Source organism: Saimiri boliviensis, chromosome 13 (assembly GCF_048565385.1).
Source record: "Saimiri boliviensis isolate mSaiBol1 chromosome 13, mSaiBol1.pri, whole genome shotgun sequence".
In the NCBI taxonomy this organism is placed as follows: Eukaryota; Metazoa; Chordata; class Mammalia; order Primates; family Cebidae; genus Saimiri; species Saimiri boliviensis.
The window spans coordinates 112,880,908-112,889,300 of record NC_133461.1 but is presented as its reverse complement, the minus strand read 5'-3'; the positions used below and the strand labels follow the sequence as shown (position 1 = coordinate 112,889,300).

General features: G+C 49.0%; 1 protein-coding gene across 7 annotated transcripts in view; it reads left to right on the top strand.

The window, feature by feature from the left end:
• The window catches only part of DLGAP2 (DLG associated protein 2), an 868,686-nt gene that overhangs the window by 320,233 nt on the left and 540,060 nt on the right, over nucleotides 1-8,393 (top strand). The window lies entirely within an intron of this gene.

Below are 8,393 nucleotides of genomic sequence, written 5' to 3'. Positions count from 1 at the left end.
GTAAGTCAAGGATGACTCATTTCTGACTTTCTTTACCTGGAACGTCCACTTCCCCTGTGCAGTGGCATCAGGTAGACAGTGGCCGACTGGCAGCTCTGACGAGTTAATCGTGAAGCTGCTTTCCTCCATACTTTGCAGTACGTCTTTTCCTCGCCCGCCCGCCCTCCTGGCCATAGGTTGTGCCTTTCTTATAAGTAAAACACTCGTCTCCTGATAGACATTGTGATAGCAGCTGGAGGTGGCGGGGCGGTGAGGATGCCTGCAATCCAGGGAGCATCTTAATTGCCAGGAGGCTCTGGGGAAAAGCTTGTGCCCAGCAGCCCAGAACTACGGTGCTGTAATTCTAAGGAAACAAGTTCAGTCTTCAATTAACCACGATTCCAATAACCACCGAATGCTGGAGCAGTGTGTAATGCAGGAACTCTTCTGGCTTATTCTCCATTTGCTACAGCAAAGATGCAGCAGCTGAGCCGCTGGCGTCCGTATTGCTTTGGGAATGAGTAAATCCAGGGACCTGCAGCTTTTCAGACCTGTGTTTTTCTATGCAAGCAATGGAGAGAGAAGCCTGTGGAGACAGCTTCCTTTGTACTGCCGAGTGCAGGGAAAGATCGGGTGCCTTTAATCAGCTGCATTAAGTAGGATAAAAGGGGGAAGATGTTTGACTGAGATGTCACAAAGTGTGGCCATATATTTGTCTTTAAGACCAGCAACCTCTTCAGAAGCAGGGGATTCCAGGATTTTAGCTCACCATGCGGACTGTCCTCTGTTCTGTAGTAGGAGACGGTGTTTTCAGTGTGATAGGAATTGCTGAGGTTTTAGAGGAGGCATGCTTCCGAGTGCTCACATCTTGACCAGCGTCCCTGCCATCCTGAGGTCTCGAGCTTACACGATCCATGAAGGGCTTTAGCAGTGGGGAACTTTATAACGAGAGAGCGGCCCCCACACGAGCCACAGGGTGACGGTCAAGTGTGTTTGGGAGGGATTTCCTTTTTGTGCTTCTTGTCCTGCCTAACCATGCTGGCATCTTGTTGTTTTTTGGTTTTTGGTTTTGGGTTTTTTTTTTTTTTTTTGCTTTTTACCTCCTGCAAAAATATACACCTCTTTTAATGGTACTGCCTAGCATCTTTCTGTTTAAATAGAATGTCAGTAAAAGGATTTATTAGCTTAGACATCTAGGTAATTGCTAGCTTTAAAAGTTCCTGTTATAAACGATCAAATATCTTACATTGAAATATTACACTCTGTACAGGACTGAGTGTGGCCAATAGGAAGCTATTATTGGTTTGTCCATATTTAGGTGGGTGTCGACTATTTCATTCATAATTTTCTTACCGGAGCTCAGTGCCTCTCCACACTGAGGTCCACTGTTAAAATGGTGTCTGTTGTGGCCTTTAATTTGCTTGTGAAAGAGAGCAAAGCAGTGGGACTCTCTCCAGCTTGGTGAATCACACTTGCTGTTAGCAACAAGTGCTGGCTTCCTTAGCCAGGACGGTCTGTCATGCGTGTCATTCACACCAGGATGACATGGTTCTCCAGGAGAGCAGTTAGGAAGCGCCGGCGTCCAGCGGGGTTTGTGGCCCAGGGCAGAGAGTTTCTCTGGGAGTAACTGCAGCTGTGGGAAGGCTTTATTTCATGGGGATACTCCAGTGCCTGTGGGGGCGGCGAGGGATGATTTTATCAAGTTTAATCCTTCCTCCCAATTTGCAACAATTACTCAACAGTAAGTATTTGCAAGTAATGAATATTGCTTTTTTAAACCAAGCCAATTTATTTATTTTTTGTTTTTTTTATTTTTTATTTATTATTATTATTTTTTGAAGTTAAATAAATAGTTTAATGAGGCCAATGGACAGGACCTTCTGGCAGGTAAGAGCTTCTTGGATGTATAAGCTCATAGACCCTACAGTCTTAATGCTATTAACTTACTTGATCTGTGACAATAGTAAATAGTATTAGGTAATTAGTAAATAGGTAAATAACCTCTCCCTAAGTCATTTTTTTAATCTGTCAAATGAGGTTAATATGGGAGTAATAATGATGTCTACTTTGGGGGCAGCTTACAAAGGGCAGATAAGAGTAAAAGGCGTCCCCAAACTACAGCCTGCGGGCCGCATGCAGCCCCCTGAGGCCATTTATCCAAGCCAATTTATTTATGGTTAAAACAGAACTGGATCATCAGAAAGTAAGTGGTGTTATATATGGTATTCATATTGGGAAAATATAGCTGCAAGATGTACATACAGTTCCTCAGATATTTCAGACTGCCCGTTTTTCACAACCAAATTAGGATACTGTTTGAGAATATTATATATTTGACGGCTATACAACGAATGTTATTTAACCAGCATTAATAACCTCAAACCAAATGCACTAATCACTTCAAACCAGCATCAGTAACATCCACTCAAATGTTATTTAACCAGCATTAGTAACTTCAAAACCACTTACAGTTTTTGTTTTCTAAAGCATATCTGTTTTATTTAAATACTATTTAACGCGATGGCTTGCTTTTTTTCTTCAGTAAGGAAGTCTTTAGTAAATTTGACATGCTCTAAAAGATTCACTGTCAACACGGGCTGTATGTGACCTCTCCACATAATATGCACATAAAAATTAAGCTCTGACAATTAGACATATAAAATTTAAGCAAGTGTTTCCTGTCTCCTGTTATTCTACTGTATGCATCAGAGGGACAGATGCTTCTGAGGAAGACAAGCACAGTCCTTACTCTCCCTCTACCCTGGCATGCACACGGCCAGCCCGTCATACACCTCGTGTAGAGGATTCACTGAAGGAACAGTGAAGGGTACGTGCATGGGAGAGCACTGCAATGCCACAGGAGCGGTAGGAAGGTAGTTTTAAATGCATGCTGTGCATTTACCCTTTGTTGATGAATCAACCAGACACCTCCTCACAGCGGGTGCTTCCCACCCACCAAGCAGCATGCCCGGGGATTTCTGAAAAAAATACGTCTCCTTCCTTGACTCACTCTGTCCATTTAAAATCCAGAATCACTCGCCCTGGAGCGTCTGTGCACACAACCCAGTGTTGACTGAAGCTGTGTCTGAACCTTGGACTCAGTAAGTTCTTTCCAAAGATACAGCCATTGTCAGAAATTCGATTATGGGTCATTATTTTATTCATGATGATTTCAAGATAACAATTGGTAGTAAAATTAGCACTTTTCATATGACTGGCATCAAGAAAAAAGCCATAACATTTCCATTTAGAGAATAGTTATTGTGAAATTGCTTTCCTGACACACATCTTTATTAAAACGACACTGTATTCAGTGATTGAAAGCAACACATTTTTGCTGGAATCTATAGTTTCTGCCTCTTATCACACAACGTGGAACGTTTTGCTTCTAAATCTGTGGATGGGGAGTAAACCTACTTTAAACCATTGGCCTCTGGAAAATGCAGCTGTGTACCTTAAGAATGACACTGTTAATTATGAAAGATTTAAAGGATGTGCTTCCTTTCTTAAGGGGTCATCAGAGACTTTGATGCTTGTCTTCCTTCCAATTGGACACTCTCCTGAGATCGATCTATGCTGAGCATCTCCACTTCTGTTTATCCCATGTAAGCACATCAGTTGTTCCTTGTGGGAACAGTTCAGAGACAGAATCCTGAATTAAAGCCCCCAGATAGTTACATAGTCTGTGTGTAGGGGTAGCCTGGATTCCAGGAATTCCGGGAAATCTTTCGGAGCTGTTTGATTTTTGAGTGGTCACTGTCCTTCATGGTCTGTGGGGACAATGCTCTGGGCCTGCCTGACCTGGGTCTCTGGAGCCCCTGGTGGGGGAGGCTGCCGAGCCGGACCCTGTCCAGCCTGAGAGTGGCTGCACCATGGTGGTGTCAGTCTGTACAGTCGCTTGCGCTAGGTTCACTTGCTGGATTGCAGGGCAAGTCTGGGACAGAACAGTCCCCACCACAGGCAAGGCTGGGCGAGGAGGGCACTTCTCCCACCATGGACAGGTCTGGGAGAGGGCAGTTCCCACCGTGGGCAGGTCTGGGTGAGCAGGGCACTTCTCCCACCATGGGCAGGTCTGGGAGAGGGCAGTTCCCACCGTGGGCAGGTCTGGGCGAGGAGGGCAGCTCCCCCACCACTGCCCTGTCTCCGTCCTTGGCCACCAAATGTGGTACCTCTGTCCCTGCTGTCTGGACGGCCAGGCACTGCATGTTGAGGGCAGGTATTTTGTGGTGGAAAGGACCCTAAAGGGAAGCCAGAGAGCTGCAACCCAGCGCAGTCTCAGGCCCATTTTCTTCTCAAGTAACCATCAGACCCCACGACACCCCCTCACCTCAAACCTCAGGGGCTTCCTGGCCACATCCCCAGTCCAAGCTACCCAGGGCTATCCCAACACCCAGATCTGCCTGGTGGTGTCTGGTTTGTTGCCGAGAGGGGCTGGTCTCCTTCCCTCCTTCAGGTTTCGTCTGATCAAAGGTGGATGGGTGGCTCCAACCCAGCCTCTCCCCACAATACCCTCTGTGGTCTTCCCATCTTTCTGGGACCCAGGCTGTGGCCACGTTGTCCACGTGCCCCATGCCTCATGCTGCTGGCCCTGATCCAAGCCCTGTCCAATCTCTGTTTCCTGGGCTTCCTCCCTGTTCTTCCAAGACAGACTGAGACGGCTGAAGGGTGCTGCCGAGTGTGTTCTAGTCAGAAGGTTCTAGCCTCCCGGCACTTTTGTCTTGGGTTTTCTGATCTGCTGGTGTTTCTTCCCTGGTGCCCACCCAGCCAGGGCCCTGCCTGTAGGGCCATCACCTGGTACCTGGGAAGCTGCAGGCTCCTGGGTAGACTTGGAGGTCAGAGGCTTCGCAGGAGGTGGCTGTGCTGAGAAGCCCTCATGGGAAGAGTGTCTCAGGTATGCCCTTTGTCCACATGGGCCATGCCTGGCCCACGCATGCCTGGGCAATGATTTCCATGCCCATTTTGCATATGAGAAAAACGAGACTCAGGTGGTTGAGTGACGTGTGTGTGTGTGTGTGTGTGTGTGTGTGTGTGTGTGCGCGTGCATGTCTGTGTTTTGAGACTTAATATTTTTAGCCCAGTTTAAGGTGCTCATCAAAACTAAGTGGAAAGTGCAGATGGTTCCCACGTGTCCCCTGCCCCACTCATGGCCTCCTGATCCAGTCCCCCCAGCGCAGTGCATTTACTGCAGCTGGTAAGCCACCATGACATGTCACCCTCACCCAGAGTCCCAGTGGGTTCACCGAGGGCTCATTCTTGGTGTTGTGATTCCGTACCCTTGGGCAGGTGTATGATGACACAGGAGTTTCTCTGTCCTAAAAACCCCTCTGATCCCCCTCTCCTCCCTGCCTCTTCACTAACCCTGGGCAAATAGTTTGGCCTTTTCCGGAACGTCATTTGATGGGAGCCACGCAGCACACGGCCTTTTCACATGGCTTCGCTCACTTTCCAACCTGCATTTAAGGTTCCTTCCTGTCTTTTCATGGCTTAGTCACCCGTTTCTTTGCAGCACTAAGTGATGCTCCACTGTCTGATGCTCGTAGTTTGTCTGTTCACTCACTGAAGGCATCGCCGTTGCTTCTGAGTTTAGAGAAAGATGAATAAAGCTGCTGTAAACATCCATGTGCAGGTTGTCGTGTGGATGTAACTTTTCACCTCATCTGAATAAATGTGAAGGCATGCAATTGCTGGGTTATATGACAAGCACGTGTTTCGTTTTCTAAGAAACCACCAAACTATATTCCATATTGGCTACATTTTTCTTCCCACCACAGTGGATGAGAGTTCCTGTTCCTCCACGTCCTCAGCAGTGCTTGGTGCTGTCTGTGCTGAGTTTGGCCTTGGTCAATGGTGTGCAGGGAGGCTAAGGTTTCCCCAGTAGGGTCTCAGGCTTCCCGTGGGGTCTAAGGCTTTCCTGGTGAGTCTAATGCTTTCCCGGTGTGGTCTAAGGCTTCCCTGGTTGATCTAGGGCTTCCCTGGTGGGTCTAAGTCTTCCCTGGTGCGTCTAAGGCTTCCCCATGGGGTCTGAGGCTTTCCCAGTGGGGTCTAAGGCTTTCCCAGTGAGACTAAGGTTTCCTTTCTGGGGTCTAGGGCTTTCCAAGTGAGTCTAAGTCTTCCCCAGTGGGATCTAAGGCTTCCCCTGTGGGTCTAGGACTTCCCTGGTAGGATATAAGGCTTCTTCTGTGGGTCTAGGGGTTCTTCTGTGGGATTGAAGGCTTCCTCGGTGGGATCTAAGGCTTCCCTGGTGGGTCTAGGACTTCCCCGGTGGGTCTAAGACTTCCCTTGTGGGTCTAAGGCTTCCCCGGTGGATCTAGGGCTTCCCCTGTGGGATCGAAGGCTTCCCTTGTGGATCTAAGGCTTCCCCTGTGGGTCCAAGGCTTCCCCAGTGGGTCTAGGGCTTCCCCTGTGGAATCAAAGTCTTCCCCGGTGGATCTAGGGCTTCCCTGTGGGGTCTAACAATTTCCTGGTGGGGTCTAGGGCTTCCCTGGTGGATCTAGGGCTTCCCTGGTGGGTCTAGGGCTTCCCCGGTGGGTCTAAGGCTTTCCTGGTGGGATCTAGGGCTTCCCTGGTGAATCTAGGGCTTCCCCCATGGATCTAGGGCTTCCTCGGTGGGTCTAGGGCTTCCCCTGTGGGATCGAAGTCTTCCTCTGTGGGTCTGAGGCTTCCCCGGTGGGTCTAGGGCTTTCCTGGTGGGGTCTAGGGCTTCCCCAGTGGGTCTAGGGCTTCCTGGTGGGGTATAAGGATTTCCTGGTGGGGTCTAGGGCTTCCCCGGTAGCCAGCAGTGGCTCTGTCCCTGCATTCCATGCTGGGTTTTTTTTGCTGCTACTTGAGTAGAAGGAGGAAAAGGAGGGTGGCGCAGGAGCAGAAGACGAGGGAAGCAGGACAGAGGGAGGGAAGAGCTGCACAGCAAGGCTCAGGGCAGGTGGCAGGTCTCTCTCTTCCCCCAGGTGTGGGCATGGGCCCCTCCCAAAGTGCTTTCCTGTGAACCCTCCCAGGAGGCCTGCTGGGGCTTTCTCTAGCCAATCCTCTCCCAGAGCTTGTCTGTCAAGAAGATGCTTCAAGAATGAGGGGTTTTGAAAAAGAATGGCAATCTGGCAGACCTGGGTAGCCCCTGGGGCTGGGCTGGGGCAGGTTCTGCAGCTGCTATTTGACCTCTGTGGGACCCAGTCTTTGGAAGACTCACAGGAGAGTGTTTCCCAGCTTGGATTCATTCTCCCCATGGTGGGTAGGGGAGGGATAGCAGGGGGTAGGGAGGTTGGGGAGGGATAACATTGGGAGAAATACTAATGTAGCTGACCGGGAGATGGAGGCAGCAGACCACCATGGCATGTGTATACCCATGTAACAATGCTGTGAGATCTGCTCATGTACCCCAGAACTTAAAAGTGTAATAAAAAAATAAAAATTTAAAAAGTACCAAAAAAAAAGTGATTAGTTACTGATGATGTTGTAAGTTTGTTATTTACATAGTGATTTGTGGACTGAAGAGCCAGCTGCAGAGATTTTGCCTTATGCATTTATTCACAGTTAAAACACTGATGTGACTGCAATTTGAAACATGTTGTTGGGGTCTGGTGTTATTTAAACCATACAATCTGTGCACTTTGGGACTGTACAAAGCAAGGGCTACGTGCTTTTCTAAAGTAACTACGAAGACCTCAAAGAAAGCCAAGACATATATTTTTGAAAATAGCAATAACCTGTCTTTGAAAGCTAAATTAGAATGAAACTACTTTATCTGGTGATGGCTAATTCTAAAAAAAGATGAAAATAAAAACTACTTCTCCTCATCTTGAAAAATAAAAATAAGAATAAGAAAGACTCACAGGAATGTGCCTGATGGAAATCGAGTCCAGGTAACAGAGCAAGAAGCATTAGCAGTTCTCTGCTGAGGTCTGACGAACAGTGCCACCTGCACTGGGGACACGCATGTTCGCTGCAGTCGAAGGGGCAGCAGCATTCTTTGTGGCTGGAAGAGCAATGCGGGCTGGGGAAATATTTGTGGAGGAGGCATTGGGCCCCAAATTGTGTTTCCTAAGGCAGTTCTATTTAAAGTGGAAAGAAGGGGCTGGGGGGCAGGGAATGGGAGAGGTGGTGGGGCTGCCAGCTGGGCCGGACAGAGCTGGTGCCCATGGGCAGGTTGGGGGGATGCTGGGCCTCACAGGAAGAAGGGCAGACCGGCTTCTCCTGTGCCCCCAGCCCTCTGACACAGCCAGGCCTCACAGGAAGAGGGCAGGCCGGCTTCTCCTGTGCCCCCACCCTCTGACACAGCCAGGCCTCACAGGAAGAAGGGCAGACCGGCTTCTCCTGTGCCCCCAGCCCTCTGACACAGCCAGGCCTCACAGGAAGGAGGGCAGGCCAGCTTCTCCTGTGCCCCCACCCTCTGACATATTCTGTCCTCTCAGCCCTTGGCTCAG